Source organism: Vespa crabro, chromosome 1 (genome assembly GCF_910589235.1).
Source record: "Vespa crabro chromosome 1, iyVesCrab1.2, whole genome shotgun sequence".
NCBI classification, from domain to species: Eukaryota; Metazoa; Arthropoda; class Insecta; order Hymenoptera; family Vespidae; genus Vespa; species Vespa crabro.
The window spans coordinates 4,430,683-4,454,192 of record NC_060955.1 but is presented as its reverse complement, the minus strand read 5'-3'; the positions used below and the strand labels follow the sequence as shown (position 1 = coordinate 4,454,192).

The window sequence follows — 23,510 nt, the reverse complement described above, 5'->3', positions numbered from 1 at the left end:
ATATCACAAAACCGTTCGAATAAAGTACGACGATTTAAAGATTTCATTTGGAGAACACTACGTTGTTTCTTTTTCTAAGTATTATTTCTTATATTTTCTTACTAGTCTCTTGCATTTTTAAATAAATCAAAGTCCAACGTAAGTAAAAATTTTTTCATCCATATTTAAATCTCTCGTTACTCATTAGTTCGAATTAACTTTAAATTACTTCGTAAGTTATATATATCCTGATTACATTTGTAATTATTATAGTTTGTTAACTAGAAATCAAAATAAATTTAATGAAATTTCTATATTGATATAGAAAATATACCGAGAAAATTAAATGAATTTAATTACATGAGATTTTTCAATGCGATTTCTAATTAAGAAAAATAAATATAGTTAAAATATAATTGTGTTGCAATTTGAACAAATTTGTTAATTTAAAATGAGAAAATGTATGGAAATATTTGAAAGAAAAAAAGAAGTATAATAACCAGGAGTATGTTTATTATAATGTAAACGATCGTTGCAAAGTGACCTCGATCAAGGTCGACGACGTATAATATCGATCCTCTCTGTCGATACTACAACACTCCCTACGAGAGAAAATTCGAAACGAGTGTCATTATTCCGCCGAATGATCTCATACTTGAAAGGTCATTAAAGTAATTAGCAAATGGAGTAGCGGCTTCAATAGCTCTCTTGACATCCAATTACGCTTATGTTGTCGTCAATGATGTTTCATCGTCTCGAAGACGGGTCACTGAACGCTCGTGTGTGTGTCCTAGCAATTACTTGTTCTTTGTGTTCGCTCTATAGATGAAAATTAGATCTTTTACCTAGTTATCGTGCTCGGAAGGATGCATTACTATAAACGATTTAAGTAAGTACTTAACACTTACTGTAATATTACAAAAGAATTTTTATCATTTTCATTTATTTTTTTTTTTTTTTTTAAGAAATAAACTTCAATGTAAACGTTTAAGTAGATGCATACGTTCACCATTCCATTAATACTCGAAATAAATAGGTCAAGCGAAATTGGAACAAATTATTTTCGTTCTGACGCTTGTTACTTATGTCTAATAAGCTCTATAAGAGTGTATAGAAATGAAGTATATTTTAAAGCTTAAGTTATTAAAGATTTTTCAACTTTTCATATGGCATAGCTTTACGACCCTTCTGAAATTCGATTTTGACGCATCTACTCTGATACGCGAAAAAGTCTATCCTATCTTTATGGATCTCTCAGAAGTTATATTCATAGATATACCTACTTACGAAAACATCGAACTTCCATTCGTAAAGGGAAACGCATTTTCTCTATATCGAAAATAATCCAATGATCACGTACACATATACATAAATGAATTTGTCCAATATATATCGAAATATAAAAAATTACTTTTTATCCAGACTATTTCTGAAAAATTGAATCGTTTGTAAACATTGAAAATTAAAAGAATTTCTAATTCAATTATATTATTTTAATATTTAACATAAAACGTCTTTTTATTCTAATTAAAATAAAATATAATCTTAATAAATATTATTATTAATATGACTGTGATATAAAATACAATGATTGTTGATTGAACAATTGTTGAATGATTGTTAACTAAACAATTGTTGAATGGTTGTTGATTGAATAATTGTTGAATGGTTATTGAATTCAATATAAAATACAATAGTTATTAATGATTCTACGAGTAATTCGATCATAAAGAGTACATTGATATTGTACACGAGTTCTTTGATATAGATATACTGGTTGAACATGAATCGTTTTCATTGGAGGTTTACCTGATCGCGATGAAGAAAAGAAGTCGCTAAAGAAAGAAATACGGACGGTAGTCTACACAGCAGAATTCTTATTGCAAAGCAATAAGAATAATGAAAACAGGAGAAAGATTCTCGAATTGCTCTTGATGTCGAGATTCTTTCTCGCTTTTTCATCTTAAAGCTCTTCAGCTTTCTCGGATATTAGCATCGTAATGGTCTGGGAGAAGAACGATTTTAAAAAGAGAGAGAGAGAGAGAGAGAGAGAGAGAGAAAGAGAGAGATACAGATTCATACGAAACCTAAGGAAGCGTATAATTGAATAAACTAACTATTACGTTTGCAGCTGTACGAGAATTAACGCATTATCTTTGCACACTTGCACGCATTCCGCATGTATCTCATGATACGATTATATGTATATATATGCCGAATTTATAATCAGATTTAATAATCGTTAAATCGGATAACAAGGATTCGCGTTGTTTAAGCTATCATTTCAGCCCTTTATCACGGCACGCGGGGCGACAAAAAGAGCGCGCGAAAGAGATATAGTAATATAGTTAGGTATATACATTACGAGCGATTAAACGACGCGGTTAAAGCCGAGCAGACTAATTGGTGGAATTTAATGAATATTCGGCATACTCTGCATAATAAACACACACACACACACACACACACAGAGAGAGAGAGAGAGAGAGAGAGAGAGAGAGAGAGAAACAGAGATATGTTTATCGATAGGTAATAAAATTATTTCTCACTATTTAATATTTAAAATAGTATCAGCAATCAATATAAATTATATTCATTGTGATTATTACAAAAAAAGCGAAGATATTTAGTCGAAACAAAAAATTGATCTTAATAAACGAAATGGAGAACAATTTCATTACTTTTTCGAACATAATATTAAAATCGTAAAATAGAAACTCGCATTGTAGACAATAAGTAAATAAGAAACAAAATAGTATAAGGAAGAAGTATCTCTCTCTCTCTTTCTCTCTCTCTCTCTCTCTCTTTCTCTCTCTCTCTCTCTCTCTTTCTCTCTTTCTCACTCTCGTTCACGATAGTAAGTACTTAGTAATTAGCGTGAAGGAAACAGGTCGCGCCGATAGCAAGACACGATAAGGCTAATCGAATCGCTCTAGTAAATTACTTCCCACCTCCTGTTCGTAAAACAGGGATGCGTAATCAAATAACGTCTTTACAACGCGCGTAATTCGATTGCTTTCGAGGTGAAGTAGAAGAAGAAGAAGAAGAAGAAGAAGAAGAAGAAGATGATAGGGTAAGTGTACCAACCGGAGACGATTTGAAAATCAAAAAGGAAGGGTGGACAAGAGTAGATGAAAGAAGGGCGGAATACCCTAAAGGACAATGACGAAGGATTGTGCTGTACTTCCTGTCGGCGAGTGATCTCAAATTAGCGATTTCCAATCTACCCCAGGGCACTCTAAATCACGCGTTCTATCTCATTTTAGGATTATTTCGTTTTACTAAAGGCTTACACGAACATAGATATTATTCATGAACCGTGAAAACTTGGTTGATTATCGTACACTATTCTATCTCATGTGTAGAATTATTTTACGAGATACCTTTATTTCTCTCTCTCTCTCTCTCTCTCTCTCTCTCTCTCTCTCTTTATTTCTCATTTTTTCTTTGATCTTTCTCATATCTACATTGAATATTCTTTGAAGAAGAAACGTGTCGAGTAAAGATGAAAGTATATTTATTTCGTCGATTTTTCCTTTGGTCCAACTTTATGTTAACTTTCGAAAGATGGACAGAGGGAGAACGTGAAGAATAAATAACTACGATGTAAAATTGTAGAAATCGTAATAAGTTAGAAGAAAAAAAAAAAAGAAGTGGCGCTTAAAAAATGAAACTATAAGAGAAGAAACTTTTTTAGGATAAGGACGAAACGTGACAGTTCGAAGGGAATGCGAACGAACGAAAGCGAAGGAAATAGGATGAAAGTGAACGCGGTAGAAGTGTCATTAGAACACTGCTTGGCTAACTTTCTCCGAGTGGTAAAGAGGAGAAAGAGAGAAAGAGAAAAGAAAAGAAAAAGAAAAAAAGAAAAGAAAAAAGGAAAAAAAAAGAGAAAAATGAGAAGGAAGAATGATAAAGAAGTAGGTGGAGCAAAAGCGTTGCCAAAGCAGAGATGAACTTTTCTTTTACGGGATGGAGGATGCTATTGGGTCGAAGGGGTGGTCCATGGTGTCGTCATGCTCGAAGGCATGTTGAAGAAAATCAAAGATGGCGGAGTAGGGGAAGGGGATGGCATGTGCAACCGATTCTGGACCGCAGGAGAAACGAAAGAAGAAAAAGAGGAAGAAGAAATAGACGAGCAAAGAGGGAGGAATGAAGATGGAAAGAAATAAAGTGAAGATAGGGTGAGAATAAGCAGAAAGAAAGGGAGAGAGAAAGGGAGGGTGGATTGCTCACGGTCACTGTAGAGGAGGCGCTTAATTGTGTCGCGAAAATACTCAGACACAGGTGGATTCCTTTAATAATGCGCTCGACGGCGCGCTCGACCGTTTCACCCTCTTGACGTTCTCTCCTTCTTCGTATCACCTACCCTTCTCATGAGTTTCGTATTTCTTTGTGTACGTATATTCAACCAGGCAAGTGAATAAGAGCGACGCATACCGAGCTGTTTCCGATTCGTTTGATTCTTCTTCTTTTAAATTCTTGACATTGTCTTTGCTCGTACATTATCTATTTCTATAAATTTACACGTATATGTATATATACAATTGCATCGATCATTGTCAATGTAATTAATAATATAAATTGATTTTTCAAAATTATATTATCGATCTTAATTACATGAAAAATTTATTACGGTTATAAATATTATCATATTTTTTTCTGATCACTTAATCAATATTTCTATCAGAAATACGATTTGACTAATATATGTTATAACATCAAAGCTTTTTTCGAAATTGCTCTTTTAGGAAGAATACCAAGATGGCACATCTGTTGCTGGGGCACAAATCGATGTCCCTCCAAGGCAAACACTCGGAAGCGTGTCGTGCTTCCATCAGCAAACAGACCATCACCACACGACGAACCAGTTTTGTCGTCTAACCAACGGATCAATGTTTCTCTTCTAATAATATATCGAATCTACTTATAATCATTTCAATCAATTAAAACTATTTCTGATTTGATTCTATATAAAATTGAGATAAATTTTTGATATCGTTTTGGACTATCTTTCGGAAACGATCGTACTAAAGGATACCGTATTCCTGTTATATTTACCAAAGAAAGTACAAAGGAAAGAGGAAATTATACGAATGGAAGATGTTACGTATGTACAAAGTGACGTCTAAGTTGAAATAGACAAGTTCATAGGATCGACTCTTCGATGTATTTCTTGAGCTAACGGAGTACTAGGTGATCGAAGTCAAGATACTTTGGTAGGATTCCAAAGTGATCGTTGTGGATAGAGTGAGAGAGAGAGAGAGAGAAAGAGAAAGAAAAAGAGAGAGAGAGAGAGAGAGAGAGAGAGAGTGAATGACAGAGTGAGAAACATAGAGAAGAGAGAAAGAGAGATACGACGACGACGTAGGGTGGATAGACGGAAGCTTTCCTTTATGGAGAGGGTGAAACGTTTCTTTGACGGATCATCCGAGCTCTAGTCAGTCGGCGACGTAATCTGTCTAGGCCTTGAGGCGTGGGCGTCGCTACTCTCTCTCCCTATCACTCTCTCTTTCTCTCTCTCTCTCTCTCGCTCTCTTTCTCTTTCTCTCTCTCTTCTTCCTCCACTTTGTTTCTGAAAAGCAACGTAGGAAGGAAGATAAGAGGAGGAAGGACCAATGCAGCCAGCTGCAGCTGCGCGAGTTCGAGCTTTGCTATCGTGATCCTTTCGTGATAAACTCCTGATAAAGTCATCGTACTATCGCTTCCTATTATTTTCTTTGAAGTATATACTTTAAAATAAAACAACATACATCTTTCTTTAATTTCACGAAATTGACATGATCGTAATAACATTATTAACAATTTTCAAATAATTGATCGATAAGAATAATTTCTTTTTAAATTAATTTTTAAATATTTAGATAATGGATATGAAATAATATTTATTTTTGCTATGTTCGTAGTTAATATTAGAAGAAAGAAATTGGAGCGAATCAGATCGATTGTATCCATACGTGCGATTTAAAACTCGTTTCACGGAGTAATCACGATCGTGCGAAACTTTTTCTACCTATACAGCATCGCTCTAACGAGAACTAATTTTCTCATGGGGCGGACCACGCGCACGCGGACTTCTAAGAATCTCCCACCCTGTAAATCGGCGTGCGACCCTCGCAAAAGAAAAAGGAGAAGTGCCGGAGGAAGAAGAAGAAGAAGAAGAAGAAGAAGCAAAAGAAGCAAAAGAAGAAGAAGACGAGTGGACCACTCGGAGCCGGAAATTCTCGATCTCGTAACGCTGCGAAGCGATTGATGTAATGAATGTAATTTTACTTGGAGCAAAAGAACGCGTCTTACTCTGAGCAATTTGAGGACGAGGCGAGAGGAACGAAATAATAAGATTGAAGGAAATAATATAAAAAAAAAAAAGAAAAAAAAAAAAAAGAAAAAAAAAGTTCGATAATAAGGAGTTCGTGATGGAGAATCAACGGATTCCTTTAGAATTATCAGCACTTTTCTTTATTTTCTCTTTATCTTCGTTATTTCTTTATTTATTTACTTATTTATCACGGAAAATTTTTCTGAAATAGGTATATATCGTGCCTGCTGATTCGTTCTTGTCATGCCATTAATTGTTTTTTTTTTTTTTTTTCCTTAACACTCCCAACCATTATTCTCGTAAATATGAATCAACGAAAATTCATATTCCTCAAACAAGGATATGTTGTAATATTCTCCGAGAGGAAGGAGAACTCTCTCTCTCTCTCTCTCTCTCTCTCTCTTTTCTTCTCATGCATCCGGATCTCTCGTCGTTTCTTGATTAACGGCGTTCGATATTTCATTTCCTGCTACAAGTAAAATGCTGCCACGTAAAATGATTTAATGATGCGTTTCGATGTTCAACTACCATATTGATTCGTTTAACCACGCTACGGAATCCTCAATGAAATAAAACGATAGATCGATAAGATATTTCCTTTCGTTTGGGTTAGCTTATAGATAATGGGATATTGTTATAAAATACCTTTCATTCGTGCAGATAGAATTTTAATGAGGGTTGGCGAATAAAAACAGTGAATCTAAATGCGGAAAATCAAAAACGTCTCGACTGGAACAGAAGTGATCTTCGTAAGTACAGAAAAAAAGCGAGCGAGATATATATAACTATATATATATATATATATATATATATAGAGAGAGAGAGAGAGAGAGAGAGAATGAGATGAGAGAGGAGAGGGAAAGTGAGCCATTAATTAATTGCCGTAATTTAAGCGGTCCACACCATAATTTATTCTTAGCTACCGCATAACGTTGCCGAATATTGATCGCCCGTTTCAAGCAGGGCTTAATAAGCGTACATAAAATTTGCATAGCAAATAATGCCTCCATTACTCTATCAAACTTCCATCCGAATGCGCGGTTTCTCTCATTGGTATATAATTACATATGTATATATATATATATATATATATATATATATATATATATATAATATATGTATATGCATATATACATATATTCCTCCATATGCATTTCCTTGTGTCCACAAAATTCTGAGTCGTCATTATCCGCAACGACGCTCTTTTAACGTCGTATTGTCGATACGAAAAAAAAAGAATTGATTATTATGCGGCACCCTCGATGGTACAAGTTCGTAATAATACTAATAATAATAATAATCATCATATTTCACGCATATACGTTGGCGTATATGCGACTTAATCAACGTATTCCTGCGTTTATTGATCAATGCGTTGATTAATGATCGCATTTTGCAGGCGGCAACGAAAAGACAATCGTCGTATCAAAAGCCGATTCGCCATAATTCTCCTCGTACGTACATACGTATGACGCAGACGTTTGTTCTTCTACGCACTCTTACTTTTATACATACATACATGCATACATACATACATACATACATATATACATATATGTAGATAGTGTGGGCGTTTAAATTCTAGACATAGAATCGAACACATTTTACGCAATGGAATGCTCATTCGTTTTCTACCTATAATGAACGGTACGTTGTACGAAGAACACCGACTGAACTTTATTTTCGTCGATTCGAATGGAGAATCGGTAAACCCTCGGAAAGAATTTTAATTGTGACTTGACTGTACAGTAAAGATGCCTTTTCTGTCGTGGCATTGACCTTTTCTCTTTCTAAAGAAAGACAGGGTAAAGGAAAGAACTCATTCTTTGTCTTGTGGGTACTTCGTCTTCGCAAAGAATTATTCGAAAAGTTTTTCGTTCCACGAGTAGACTACCTCTCCATTTCATTTTATTTCCTCTTTTGACATTCTCTCTCGTATGGACCTATCAATAGTACACTTGTTATCAATCGAACTCTCTCCCATAGACTTGAATTCTCGATCTCTTCTCTTACTTCGATATTACTTTTCATATTACGAGCTTTTTTTTGTATAAAAAAGAAAAAAAAAAACAGAAAGAGAGAGAGAGAGAGAGAGAGAGAGAGAGAGAGAAAGAAGAAAAACGTTCTCTTCGTTTTGATGGAACGAGAAAAATCAGTAGAGATATTCAACAATGAAATGGGAAACGTTATTGTCTCTTAACGACTGTTTTAACCCACGTCGTTTTCCGCCGACGAGCTTTGCAAAGGAAGTTTTTTATCGTCACAAGTTTTCGAAAAACCTTCAACATAGATCATATTCTACGTTCGTTATAAATGCGACCCTTGTAAAAAATTCACCGACATACATACGTGAACGAAGTAAAAACATTGAGGAACGGAAAAAAATATTCGAGCGTAAAGGATGACGAGCACAAAATAATTTCGGGATGTAGGATTTCGGTGTGTAATAAAAAACGGTGCTTGGTACGCCGTCGGCATTGACTTTGGAGAATGATCTGAGGATTTTCGAGAGTCAAAGTCCGAAAAAGGGGGATGATATTTTAAAGGGGCATCGTGCGCGTCGGACGGTACGGTGCAATCTCCCCATTTACAATGGACCCGACTCGAGAGCAGGTCTAATATGCTTTAAACCGCCGACATCGAAAGGAGAGAAAGAGAAAGAAAGAGAGAGAGAGAGAGAGAGAGAGAGAGAAAGATAGGGGATGGGGAGAGACAGACGAACGGAAAACGGACGGATTGAGAAGAGTAAGAAGGGAAGGGAGGAGTAAGAGGAAGGGATGAAAACCACGAATATTCATAATAGGAAGTCGAAGAGAAATAAGCTGACCCTGCAAACAGCCACTCGCACTTGGCACCGCCTGAATTCTCTGCGTTCGTTATGAGGACTTCTCCTGGATCAACGATGGGAGACCGAAAAAAGAAGAAAAAAGAAAAGAGAGAGAAAAAAAAGGAAGATGAAGAAGAGAGAAAGAGAGCTACGTCCCTTCTCTGCTATTCCTTTTTACGCACTTTTTTCCTTCTCGTCTTTGGTAGACTCCCGTCGAGGGCTCGTAGGATGGATTCATTTCAGGATTGCGTTGGATCCGGACAGAGACAGGGCGTCGATGTCCGATCAAGAGATCGACCCTGTCTAATGCTTCCTGTTATTTCGCTTTCTTTTTCCTTTGCTTTTGATTTTACTTTTCCTTAGACATCTTTGAAGGATAATCCAGACGGAAAAATTTATTGGGTTTCTTGTGCATCGATTTCCGAATTTACGTGAATACGATTTTCACTAAAGACGTCAAAAGTAAATCTCTTTTCTTTTCTTTTGAGTGATTTATGGAATAAAAAAAAAAAAAAAGAAGAAAAAGTAGCAATTTCTCAAGCAATCAAAGATTTTGTCGATTTAAAGGAAAAACCTTTGATCGTGCCGATATAATTCGTGCCAATGTAGTTGTACGAGTCATTGACGAAATAATTGCTTCGAAAGGTTCAATGCGACTAAAGGGGAAGGGATGGAAAAATTCGTAGACGGATAAATTTGACGAACATAAGAGAGAGAGAGAGAGAGAGAGAGAGAGAGAGAGAGAGAGAAGGAAAGTAAAAGAGGGAAAGAGGACGGTAGAATTGAAAGAAAATGATAAAAAATGTAAGCGGTGCTGATTTGAAGGTCGAAAAAGGAAAAAATGATAATAATAGAAGGGAATAACAACAATAACAATAACAATAACAATAATGGGATAGTCTTGCAAACGGATTGTGAAAAAGAAAAAGATAGAGACTGAGAGAAAGAGAGAAAATTCGCTTGGGTTTGATAATGGTCTCTTGATATTTTTATGGAGGTGTACGCTATTTCTTTTCTCCGATGGCCTCTGATTCTGTCTCTTTCTCTCTCTCTCTCTCTCTCTCTCTCTCTCTCTCTCTCTCTCTCTCTCTCTCTCTCTCTCTCTCTCTCTCGTTTTCGCGCGCTTTTTCTCTTGTTCACTCCGTTCGCAGCTTTACCCTCATTTTCCAACATACAAAGGTCGTCATTATAAATTGATGAGGGCACCCTGACTCTCGCAAATCTATAACGGACTGTTTGTTTGGGTGAAATTGGAGGAAAACATTGCGGTGAACACCACCCCGGGCGATATACGCCGACCGCAGACGCTTTGGGACGGGTTCGAGGCTCGATGGCTGACCCGACACAGGTGGGGGTGGGTAAGGGATGAGAGGTGGTAACTGCTAGCAAGGGTATGAGCGTTTTTCCGTCGCGTCGTTCTTTTTCGCGGATGCACACGTGTCCACTTCTTCTCTCTCTCTCTCTCTCTCTCTCTCTCTCTCTCTCTCTCTCTTTCTCTCTCTCTCTCTTTCTCTCCATCTATCTCATTTTGCCTGTTTTGTTTTTTAGTTTCTCTATTTTTTTTCTCTTTTTTTTTCATTTCTTTTTTTATTTTTTTCATTTTTGTCAAAGTCCCCTTTCCCGTCAAAAGTTTGTCGCGTCCGACGACACTTTACTCGGGCCACCGGTAGCCGAGCACCGTGCAAACAAATTTTAACAAGTTTCCAACGATTACGATGTTGTGTAAAAGCAGCGCGGTTAATCGTGACGCTTTGACAGTCGTTTGGGCATTCGTTTTGTTTAACGAGATAATGTGCAATGGTAACCGTGTGTTTTCACAACTCGCTAATGAGATTGGTAATTAGGATGAAATTCATCGAAATATAAAAATTATCTTCAAAATTATCTTGATTACTTAATGCAACTCAACTTGATTTCTATTTCTACCTAACTTATTCTTCAAAACATTACTAACTCTTAACAAAGAATTTATAATACATAGAACTTATTTATCATTCCACTTTGATACCATTAATTATTATTTTGTATAAGAAATTTCTTTGTTCTATTCCTGAAATTGCTAAACCAATTAAGAAGCTAACTGACTCGTGCCGACGTCATTTTCAAACTCTTGCGAGAATCGACCGATTACGGAAGATAATTAAAAAGGTCGCAAAAGGAAGATACGAATCTCCGAGAAAAAAGATATTTTGCCGGTTAGAGCTGTCACTTCTCTTTTAATCAAAATTTTCATGAGGTCATCCGGACGAAAGAGTTAGGTAATACTTTTCTTTGAGTTAAAAAGGGAAAAGCTTTTTCAACAATCTTCGAGCGAGAGAAAGTTAAAAAGAAAGAGAGAGAGAGAGAGAGAGAGAGAGAGAGAGAGAGAGAAAGTGAGAAAGAAAGACGTTTAAAACTTACTCAAATCTTTGTCCTAATGAAAAAAAACTGGTAGCCGAATAACCAACAAAATTCTTCTTCTTTCTCGGAGAACGCTTTCATTTTACTAAACTCACCCCTTATAAAGTTGAACGAGAAAACGAAGATAAGTTACTCAATTTCTACAAGCACAGAAATAAAAAAAGGAAAAACATTAGAAAAGAAACGAATAAAAACGAGATAACAAAACTATACTATATAACATCGATTAAAATCAAATCAAATTCAAACCCTTCGTCAAAATGATTCCAACCCTTTAACTTGTTTAATAATCATAAGTCGAAAAGCTCGAAGACTCGAGTAGGTACTTTATTTTCCTTGCGAACTATCAGCGGGAAATCTTTAACGAAAGCCGTTTATAGCTCATTACGATCTCGTTTAGGAGATGAGAAACAAGGAAGATGAAGAAGAAGAAGAAGTAAGAGAAGGAAGAGGAAGAGAAGGAGGAAGAAAAAGAGGAGGAGAAAGACGAGGAGGAGGAGGAAGAGAACGAAGAGACCAATGGAGAAACATCGTCGGATTTATGATCGTTTTACCAAAGCAAAATGATGGAAGAGCCGCTACCGTAAAAACGACCACTTGTCTTTCTCTTCTCTCTCTCTCTCTCTCTCTCTCTCTCTCTCTCTCTCTCTCTCTCTCCATTTCTGTCTAACGACTAGCAGGACAAATTTAAAAGTATCCACGCGCTCTTTTCTCATCCATCGTCTCACTCAATCGACTCATCTTCTCTCTCTCTCTCTCTCTCTCTCTCACTCTATCTCTTTCTTTTTTTATCCCTTTTTTTACTTTTTACAACGTTGTACGCCTACACGAAGAATAGACGACCTTTCATTCACGAGGCACGTATTATTTGTCACTTTCCGACAATGCTAGAGAAATCCTTCGAAGTCCGCCGAGAATCTAACACTCGCTGGAACGAACGACCATGAGCACACCTTTTTTCTTAAAGAGAAAGAGTGAGAAAGAGAGAAAGAGAGATGAAATTTCGTCAAGGGAGCTTGATTTATGATCGTTCGACCTTCTTTTTCCCACCCTTTCCGTCTCCCTTCGTCGTCACCCTCGTACTGACCGTAAAGGACTCGTCGTCCAAGCAAAAAGAAAGAGAGACAAATAGGTAGGTAGATAGATAGATAGATAAAAAGAGAGAAAGAGAGAGAGAGAGAGAAAGGGAGAGAAGAAAAAAGAAAATTCGACGTTATAGACGACGATGTTACTTCATTCGGATAACGTTAATGCTTTCAACACTTTTGTTTGATACCCTGTAATTACTTACGTGTAATAGAGTTTGTTATTCCATAGATTAAAATTAAATTCATTCCTTTCGTCATTTTTCTAACGACATAACGTAAACACTTACATACATACGTTTAAGTTAAATGAAACGTTACTACGATTTCGTTTAAATGACGCATTCGATCGTATGCGTTTTTTTTTTCTTTTCTTTTTTTTCGGAAGGAGGGACTAAAACTGATATATCCAAATATCCATTTTGTTTATAAATAATAAAGAAAAAAAAAAGGACAACGATCTGAAATTTTTTTCCTTTAAATTATATCAATATCACCGTAAAAAATAACTGTTGTAACTGTATGACAAATTTTTAATGAAATTCAATATTAATTTATAGATTAATTTGATATATGCGATATATAGGTTGGTGGAAAATAAATTTAGCGAAGGTATATATCTGCGTAGACGGTAAATTCATCATTGTTAAAATGATCTAAGAGTATTTTACATAGAACGTTCTTAGGATACCTAACGTTCGAGCTTCTTGTCGTCGCGAAGGGGGTAATAACTCAGCGATTTTAATTTCAGCGTGCTATGGCGAAGCCATTAATACGATCATAAATCGTAGCTCAAATCGGTATTCTCGCTTGATTACACCGTCGAATTAAGTAGAGCGCCAGGGCACGGTATATCTTCGATAATCTCAGGGCTGTTCTCGATTTAGCCAAGGCGAGTGCTCCCATGGGCCACTCTATTCTACGATCTCGTCTTCCCTTCCTTCCTTCGTGCTTTTCTAATAGCGTGAAACCATCTTGTGATTCATACCTCATTATTCTTTCGTTTAGATATCAAACGAAGTGCTACTGTAGATGTATATCTATTTGAAAATTTTACAATGTATCGTTGAATCATCGTTGAAGAGTTTATACCTTCTATTCCATTGATTTTATATTCTTTTATAAAAATACAAATCGTGATTGAGTCGATTTAAAAGATTATATCTTCTCAGAAATGAACAGGAAAAATTTGAACGAATCTCGTAGTTCCTTCTATGTAATAAAAAAGTAGCTACACATACAAAAAAAAAAAAAAAAGGGAACAAGAGAGAAAGAACATACTACAAATATCATGGAGACATCGAAATAATATATATCATCGTGATCGCGTTCACTGACGTTCGACGGGACAACGAAAATCCCCAAACGCAGGATGGATTGGCTCTCAAGGGTACGAAAACGTATCCGTTGAAATCGATACCAAAAAGAAATTCGTGACCATCGACGAAATAGTTATAGGACAGAAAGCATTCTTCTAAGATATCGGTTCGGATTGAAACGATTTTCAGAAGGGTCAAAGAGATTTGTCGTATCCAGTCAAGGTCTAAGAAGAATGAAAGTATATTTGGAAAGTAGGTCGGAGAAGGTAACGAGTAATTGATCATAAGGCAACTCTCCTTGTTCCTTTCTACGTTCTTTGCTGTTAAAATATCTGGGAGAAGGAGGAGGAGAAGGAGGAGAAGGAGGAGGAGGAGGAGAAGGAGGAAACAGAAGACACTGAGATTTCTCTTCTTCTACTTGCGTCTCAAATAAAACGTGGTTGTGGTGTTAATCAAGAGCCAGGACTTTTTATGAGGGTCGAAGAAAGGACAGTGGAAAGAGAATATATATACTTCTAGTCAAACACGTGAGTCGATCTCTTTGTGCGTGATATTGTCGTGAAAATAGAAACGAGACTGAGAGAGAAAGAGAAAGTGTGAGAGAGAAAGAATAAAGAGAGGGGAAAAAATAGAAAACGAGAGAGAAAAAAAATAGGAAAAAAGAGAGAGAGAGAGAGAAAAAGAGAGAGGACCAAAGTAAATGATAAAACGGAGAAAGGGATGATCGAACGAACGATCGATTCGAACTGAAGGAAGAAGGTTAGAGAATGGCAGTGCTGCTGCCGTTTCTGCCGTTGCTGCTCTTCTTCGTATCTTCCTCTTCCGCTGCCTGCGGCCAGATTAGATTGCTTACAACCCATCCCGTCCACTTTGCTCGGACTCCCACTCTTATCCTTCAAGATATATGTCTTTTCCTTTTTCTCTCTTTTCTTTTTCTCTCTCAAGAGAGAGAAAGAGACTTGATGGAACGTCTTGGAAGGTATCACATGGTATTGCTGTAATCGAAGTGCAGACACCGTTGTTAAAGCTATGTATTAAAGCTTTTTTTCCGAATTCGTAATCTTCCGATCGTAGATCTTAGATATTTTTCAAATGTTCTTTTTATGTCACGTCATTAATCTCACGTTTATAGAGAGAAATCCATCTATCTCTAGATAATTTTTAACGTATTTAATAGTAGATATTATTTCATAGTCGTTATTCTAGTTCATTATAGACACGAACAGCTTTTGTGCTTTATCCTTTCCCAAGTTATCGTTGTTACAAAGCTAGTATCCTCGCTTAACATCCCAACCTCGGATAATCGAGATAGCGGCGTAATTGAGACGTGGTCGTGTTACGAACAGACTATAACCAAGGACGTAATTTCTTGGATATAATTGAAACAAAGTCGGTAGCCTCAGAACTCAGATTTTCGGGATAATTGAGGTCAGTGTATCGTGTTACAAGTTATTCCGGTCTCAGTATAATAAGAAAACCATGTAATCGATCCAAGGTAAATACAAGTAATAATTATATAGGATTTTCTTTGGTCATTACAGATATTCTGTAATGAGAGAATGGGGATGGCAAAAATAGGGTGATCAAGATGTTATCATTAACGAGTCGTCGAGTTTTCCTATTGTCTCTTTGACGTCGCATCGTGTTCAATGTCGCGACGAGAATAAACTGAAAAAGGAGATAGGAATAAGGGAGACAAAGTTATAAGTTTAGTTCAATAGTCATTAGCGAATATTCCTTTGATCGAATTTCATCGTTAAAATCAGTTGTTAAGAATCATCGATGCTGTCTGAAATATTTTTTCAAAATAACATACATTCTTTATACGATATTCATATAATTTATCGTCGAATAATATATATATATATATATATATGCAAAAAGCCTTGATGTTTTATTATACTTTTCTTTTTCTTTTTTTTTTTTTTTTTAATCAAATTTTTCTCTTCCCCTCATTACGATCGTTGCTTGCAATCACGTAAATAATTGATAAAAGAATCTTATTAATCTTTTATATCAAAGGATTATTGAATCGGTTGTGTTATAATAATAATCAATAAGCAGAGATTATTTGCAAAAATTAAAATGATAAATTTTCTTTACGTGCAACGAAGAAAAGTATCATTATAATTTATAATCTTTCTTTGGATATTCGTAAAGTGTAGACGAATCAATATGAAAATAAATAGTTTTAATTATACATCGAGAGACAACGAAAAACGGGTTTTAAGATAGGAAATGAGAGGGTCGAAGGACGAAGAGCAAGGGACAAGGGGGTATGGATGTATAAAACCCGGCATGGATTCGTTCTGGCAGAAAAGGGTCACCGTTACGAGATCACCGCAAATAAATACCAGCGTACTCCAGTAAGGCGAACCCTCGGTGCGCCTACCACATGACAGCCTTAATTTCATTTAGTCGATAGAATTCTGTCTGCTCTGCGGGAACGTTCTTCTAGCTCGAGATTGATCGGGAAACGAAGTGCTTCGCAATTTTATCAATGCCGACCTACGATGTCGTAAACCTTTTCCCCCTCTAGTTTTCCTTCTTAAGTGCTAGAGACTATCTTGGATTTACAAAGAAGGAACGGATTCAACGTTTACGAGTCGAAGAATCTCAAACATGGTAATCTTTTATAGAGTGAATAGATTAATACTCTTACTCGATATATTAATTCCGTGATATTCATTAATTATTTTTAAAAGATTAATTCGTATCGATCGATGTTTTAATTACGAATTAATTATTTCTGTCTTATCTATCGGTGACTTTGGAAGTTTGAAAAAAAAAAAAAAAAAAAAAAAAAAAAAAAAAAAGAAAAGAAAAGAAACGAAAGATTGATACTTCCTTTTTATTGTGAATTAAATTGTAAAACCGTCTATTCATCTCGTTGTGTCTATATAAAATTAATTAAAAGATACACATTATTATTAAGAGCTGTGTAAATTTCTTCGAGGAATGGAACGTAATAATAATCTCATATTATTTTGGTGCAGGTCAATGATCCGATCGGAATCGATGAATTGTTTAGTAAACGAGATTGGTCGCTTATGAACAAAATCGAAGGCGATAATCTCAGGATCGTTAGATTTGTTCTGAAGTTATGTCTAGCGTCTTACGTTAATCCATGGAAGCAGCGTGTACAATGGCCTTTTGCCAATGACAGTCCCGACTCGTTGTGTAAGTGGAATGAATGGGATCAGCGCAGCGTATGCCTGCTCGAGATAGTTGGGAAGGTTCAACGAAGTCCTCGTTCTACACTGGCATCGTTGGCCTCGCTACCATTCGAGTTGTTGATTGTACAACGACAACGACGACTACAACGACAATGACGATGACGTTGGTTATGACGAGAAATCTCTTGCATAGGTACTGGTCGTTGTTAATTACTGTCAAATTGTGGCCTAGTTCATGGCGGATTAATTTAATAGGACGCAAACTACGTCTGCGTCACGATATTCATTTCGAGCTCTTTTACCTTCTGTTCTCTCTCTCTCTCTCTCTCTCTCTTTTTCTTGATAACGAGTTTTATAGTTTCTTTCGAAAATAGTAACCTCGTTGAAAGAAAATTGGTAATTAACGAGATCGCGAAGAATGGAAGCTTTGTTTATGGTCAATATATGTTTACTTGTGTTACAATATTTATACATATGTCAAAGATATTTTGAAATTTATAATTTTGAGAAAATTAATTATCTTCAAAATTTAATATATAAGTATAATTTATTTATACGTTTTATATATACGTATGGTTAGCTTTTACATTTTACGTATTTATCTACTAATATTTGTAATTATATTGTAATTATAATTATATCGAAAATAGTATTTACATTTTAATATCGTTAATCGTAAGAGAAAGTTATTTCGATGACGAATAAAAATAAAATCTGAGGGAAATCCGTACGAGTACGTTCGAATTTTAATTTCGAAGAGAACACATGAACGAAGTAATCAGAATTTCTATCGGGTTTCGTTCAACTCATACATACACTACGTATACCGTATACACAACGATATTTCATACATACGAGTATAACGGTATGTGTGGGTAGTTGGCCGTATAGCTTTCATTAAAATCCGAAAATGCTGGACCGATCGAGTAATTATTATAGCCACGATTGCAATTGTCGTTGTTCAAATGGTGCCGGTAATTTTCATTTAATACGTACTACCAATAAACGATATCGTTACTATTTCTACCTTCCTATATCCTCTTTTCTCTTTATCCTCTCGTTGCGCCTATATATGACGTTTCGGCGAAAATACGACGGAAGCCATTGATTGCCGCGTTCGTAATTAGCGCGAATTGCACACGACAACGAACTAGCCGAGTCGAACGAGCCGAGGCGAAGGGAATGAAGCTTTCAAACGTGAAGGCCATTCGCAAAAATCGCAATTGGTCAGTACGAGAGATTTGCATAAAGCTAAATGTCGATTTCCCCACTATCCCCAATCCCCTCTCCTGTCCCTTTTCCTTTCTCTTTTCGTAGCTTTCGTCGATCTTTTGATCTCCATTAAATTTTCCCTTACCCCATCATTCTATTTATTTTTTTCCTTTTCCAGTCTTTAACGTAACACAGAGAGAAATATAGAAAGAATCATTATAAAGAGAGAAATAAAAAGAACGAATGCGAATAACGTCAATTTTACCACTATCGGCAAATGATAAAACTGGAGGTAAAGGTGAAATTGTAATCGATTCATAATGAATATTTGGGTTGGCAGGACAATTAACTTGTTCGGTAATACGATAGGCAAACGATACAGTTCGGCAAACGAACGCCGTTCTAACTCCGGTGTGGTTCGACGATGGAGCAATATCGATGCGAGAGCTACATACCCCGATCGTTTCGCGGCTTTTAACCACGCTGTGAAGCTTTCGATGAAAAGCATGCGTTTTTTTTTTCTTCATTTCCTTTTTGGAACGAACGATAGAGAAAAAAAAAAGAAAATACATAGCGCATGCGCGTACATTATTTTCCCTGTCTTTTTAACTCCCTCTCCCTCTCTTCCCCCCCCCCCCTCTCTCTCTCTCTCTCTGCTTCTATCACTTTTTCTCTCATTCATTGAACGGAGTAATATACGAAAGGGCGAGTTAGAATTTTGCGTTTGGCGAATTGTTTCGAGTACTATACATGAACGTACCCTCTCGTTCGGTATGTTCACCAGAGAAAGAGAGAGTGAGACAAAGAGAGGATGCTTTATGAAACGTTCGAAGCTTTTTGTCAAAGCTACGGCCGATGCACGATTTATGAATCTCGCTGGTTTTAGTAAAATTCCTTTTGAGTGGATTTGTCGATGGCCGGATTTAATATCGTCTCTCCCTGTGTATATTCTCTGTCTCTCTGTCTCTCTCTCTCTCTCTCTCTCTCTCTCTTTCTCTCTCTTTCTCTTTCTCTTTCTTTTACTTTTTCTCTTTTGAGAGATCGCCGCAATATACCAGAAAATGCAGATACGTGTAAAAGTATTTTACCATTTGCCGAGTAATCATCGATCTTCTGACTTTCGTTTCCAGGCATTGGAATGTTTCAATACTATTAGATATATAATATTTGTTATGCTTTTTTGTTAATGATTCTAATAAATCTTCTGTTATTTTGTTAAGAAGAAGAATGTGAATTGTTTCAAAATTATTAGTTACGTTGAATCGAAAAAGAAAATTGATCACATTTTTCTATACACACACACACACAAACAAACAAACAAACAAACAAACAAACACACATACGTACTCACGACGAATATTTGACGACTTTCAATTTTCCATTTGTTGACTTTCCTCAAAGCTACCCTTAGTTGGCCTAGAGTTTCATTTTTTTCCCCAAGGTGTAACCTCGATCTCGCTTATTGCGTCCTTGAAAACAACGCCGAAAGAAAAACTAGTAAATTTACGCTACGAAGCCGACTCGACCTCAATTACTTTTTCCACGGTGTTGCGTATGCTTATTAAGTTCTTTTTCTTTTTTTTTTTTATTCAAAAATAAAAAAGAAGTGCAAAATCTAACAAGAAAAGTCTACATACGACGATCGCAATATACTTTGTGTAATTGTTTTCTTTTTTCTTTTTTTATTATTTAAAGATCTACTTTTTCAATTTAATCGTGATGGAAAAATAAATATATATATATATATATATATGTATTATTATCGCACACAATATATATTTATATAAATATATGGAAAAAGAAATTAAAATCTTTCTTACATATTGAAATCGATTTGTTGAACATATTGAAAATGTTTCGGGGATTTCATCAAAATGATCTCATGAAGGAATGAAAGATTGTAAATCTTTCTGGTCTCGATACACGCGTTCTTTGCGTCGAAGAAAAGTCGTGCGAGTGAACAAGGCGAAAGTATGTAGGATAAAACGGCGGCTGTTTATCGAAACGTCAGGCACAGACTGCCTATCAAAAACAGAAGCTGCTATGGAGATCTCTCCCCGTTTACTGTACGCTCGATTTCGCGTATATACTGAAAACGTTTGTTTATAGTTAATACGAAGGTTACAGAGAAATGGTGTGTCTCTTTGCCCCTATCTCTCTCTCGTTCTCTCGTCTTTTCATACTCTCTTATAGTTTTATCGATATGTAACTGGAATACCGAAAGTTGAAACGTTACTTTCATACATATACATAGATACATATATATATATATATATATATATATATATATGTATACAGTGCGTATTTATGTATTTGTTAATATGTACTTTCAGAACGATCTATAGGATGAACCTTCTCAAATATTCATTAGAAAAATCGATTGTAATTGAATGTGTCCGTGTAAAAAGATTTTTATATATGATATATATGTATATATATATATTAAAATATAAATATATATATATATATATATATATATATATATGAAAGATTTTTATGAAAAGATTTTAATATAATAAAACGCATGTTCTCCATCAAATATGTCGACTAATGGAACGAATAAATTGCAAAAGCGATGAAAAAATTGGAGTGAAATTTAATATCACAAAAGAGCGAACAAAAATCTGGAAGTGTATATATATATAATTCATCATCTGCTATTGCGAGATCATTATTTACGTATTCCTATTATTTTTATTTAACTTATGACGTCACACATATTATAAACGCATACAAACGACATCTAAATAATGAAAATAAAATATAATGAATTTTTTGCTCGCAAACACTACGAAATGAACCATATTGTAAAGCATAGCGTGTGTTCATCTATGCGAGAACACTGGGATGTGTTTTTTTTTTTTTTCTTTAAATAGAAGTACACTACGTATGCGTGCTCATGCATACGTAATTATGAGCGAATCACACGAATTTACGTGTATTTATGTTCGCGTACGTGCACGAAGCTTCGTTTTAGATCGTCATAGAGACAGGAAACAAAATCCAGAAACACGACTGACATTCTGTTGAAAACTTTGTTCCTTCAGTCATCTACTCTTCTTCTCTCTATCTTTCACTTTATATATAATACATATAAATACGATGTATATACACATACATAGATTTCTTTCTCGCTTTCTCTTTCTTTCTCTCTCTATCTCTCTCTCTCTCTCTCTCTCTCTCTCTCTCTCTCTCTCTGTCTCTCTCTATCTCTCTCTCCGTCTCTTTTTCTCTTTCTTTCTTTGACTTTCCTTCCTTCAACCAGTCTCTCTGAAACTTAATACGAGACGAATTTGAAACACATAAAGGAATAATTATTTTTCGAAGATTTATATTATTAACAAATATCTCGTTCGCATGACTATCTTCGTAAGTTGATTATATTTCGGTCGTTCTTCGTTAAAAAGTGAAAACGAATATGACGGTACGGTATTGTCCCTATCGATAGAAACGAAAACGTTAGCGAGCAAGAGAAAGAGAGAAAAAGAGACGGAACGATCTTTTTGTCTTCTAAAAAAGCAATTTGTTTGCTTCACAGCCGGATGGTTGCAAAACCAATCAGCGAGTTCTCGCTCGAACGGAAGATTCAGCAGGTGGACAAAGACCCGCGGTTGGATAAAAAAATAATAATAGAAAAACAAAAAAGAAAAAGAAAAAATAACAGAAAAAAAATAAAGGCTCTTCGAAAACGTTATTAGTGCGAGAAAGAGAGAAAGAGAGAGAGAGAGAGAGAATGGTTTGGTATCAATTGGTAGCGTGATAAATTTTGGCCAATTTTTTTTTCGTTGGTAGATACCTAATATCGAACGTAGTTGAAGAATGATCGAAAGGGACATAAGCGATTCGTATTCATGATTTCTCCCAGTTTCATACAAAATATTGTTTCCCAATATCGATCGCAGTGAGCACTGCAAATGAAATTCGTCGTTATCAACTGGTAACTTCGTGACATGGTAAAATGGCGTAGGTTCGCGTTCTTTTTTCGTCATACACCTTTTAATATGAAACACTTTTATTATTTTTTTTTTCTACCTCCATATCTCTCTCTCTCTCTCTCTCTCTCTCTCTCTCTCTCTTTCTGATACTCTCTCTTTGAAAAACGTACCATCGTTCGTACGAACGTGGGATCGTCACTTTTTCGAGCGTGGTATCGTTACGCATTTACGTGACAAAAATGCACCGTCGCGTCGTAGCAATGCACGATATAAATTTAGGGAAGCCGTTCTTCGTGCACTTTGCTTCGAAACGATCGGAAGTGGGCGGAAAAAGCTCGATCGTAAAACGATCATCGTAAAGTCGTTCGATCGCAAGGAAGAAATCGGAAATTTCATTTGGGACGACTGCTGGCATATCGTCTACGTCACCTACACAAATCTATTCGAATTTCGTTCGGTAAAAAGACGGATGGGACTCGTGGCAATGAAACGGATTCAAACTGGCAGATAACAAAGCTCGATTGTTCTCTCGGCTAGTAGTAGTCGGCTTAATTGATCGATCGCTTCGAAGTAAATCGCTGTTATATGCGTCGCTCGTCGGACGTGGACCTGAATAATTTAAAGGGAAAGTGACTACCGAATCCCTCATCTTATCTTCTTTTTCTTCTTTTTTTTCATCTCTCTCTCTCTCTCTCTCTCTCTCTTTTTCTTTTTTCTCTTCTCTTTTTTCCTTTCCCTTCTACGCTTCCATTTACCCCTATGAATTTTTACCCTGAGATCACTTCGTTCACGTTCCCTTTCAGAAATGTGATTTCGTCGGTAACACCTTCGAGAAAATTGCGCACACCTCGTCTACCGCAAATTAATGTAGCTCGCATACGTGAGCCTACGTAATGAAAAAAGAAGAAAAAGAAAGAGGGGACGAGTATTGCGTGCATGGAAAAGAATTTCATTATTTTCACATTTTTTCCGATGAAATTTGTTTCTAAATTTTGCGAAAAGTTCTTTCTTTTTTATTCCCCCCACCCTTAACAGAAGCATTATGATCGAAATGAAAGTTTTTTTTTTTTTTTTTTTTAATGGTAATCGATAAATAATTGTTGAGTTAATGTGATTGATAATTGATTCTATCGAATGCTATTTAAATATTTATCAAATTTTATTTTTATACGTATATTTATATTATGATTTAAATATTGTTTTATAGTTATATATGAATGTATTATTTTAGAGAAAAGTTTAATAAATAAGATTAATG

The 23,510-nt window shown here is 35.7% G+C and overlaps 1 protein-coding gene across 7 annotated transcripts in view; it reads right to left on the bottom strand.

Moving 5' to 3' along the window:
• Positions 1 to 23,510, bottom strand: part of LOC124423679 (tensin-1-like) — a 196,134-nt gene that overhangs the window by 108,518 nt on the left and 64,106 nt on the right. The gene's annotated exons all lie outside the window — the stretch shown is intronic.